This window comes from Monopterus albus, unplaced genomic scaffold (assembly GCF_001952655.1).
Source record: "Monopterus albus unplaced genomic scaffold, M_albus_1.0 scaffold40.1, whole genome shotgun sequence".
Taxonomy (NCBI): domain Eukaryota; kingdom Metazoa; phylum Chordata; class Actinopteri; order Synbranchiformes; family Synbranchidae; genus Monopterus; species Monopterus albus.
The window spans coordinates 5,190,810-5,191,178 of NW_018127920.1; positions in this window are offsets into that span (position 1 = coordinate 5,190,810).

Genomic DNA, 369 nt, shown 5'->3' on the forward strand with positions numbered 1-369 from the left:
TATACACATTTATATATTTATGTCTTTTTCTCCTTATTTTGGTGTGCCAAGCAGTAGTTTCCTCAATACGTCCCCCTGTGGTTTCAAAGAGGAATCATAAATTATAAGTATATATTTTAATATTCTCTACTGCAAGCTGCTATGCCTCAAATGTAATAGCATGTGCTAGTGGTTAACTGACGGGAGAAGCTCAGACTTGTTGGCGAACTAGGCTATAACCATGTCTCAGAAAAAAAAACTCCATATAAGAACATTGTTTCAACAGAAGTGCCTGTCTTTTTATTCCAACAAATGTATATGGCAGTCCACTATTATATATTCGTAAAATTTATATAATCCACCATTTAAATCTTGCATCACAAGTGCAGC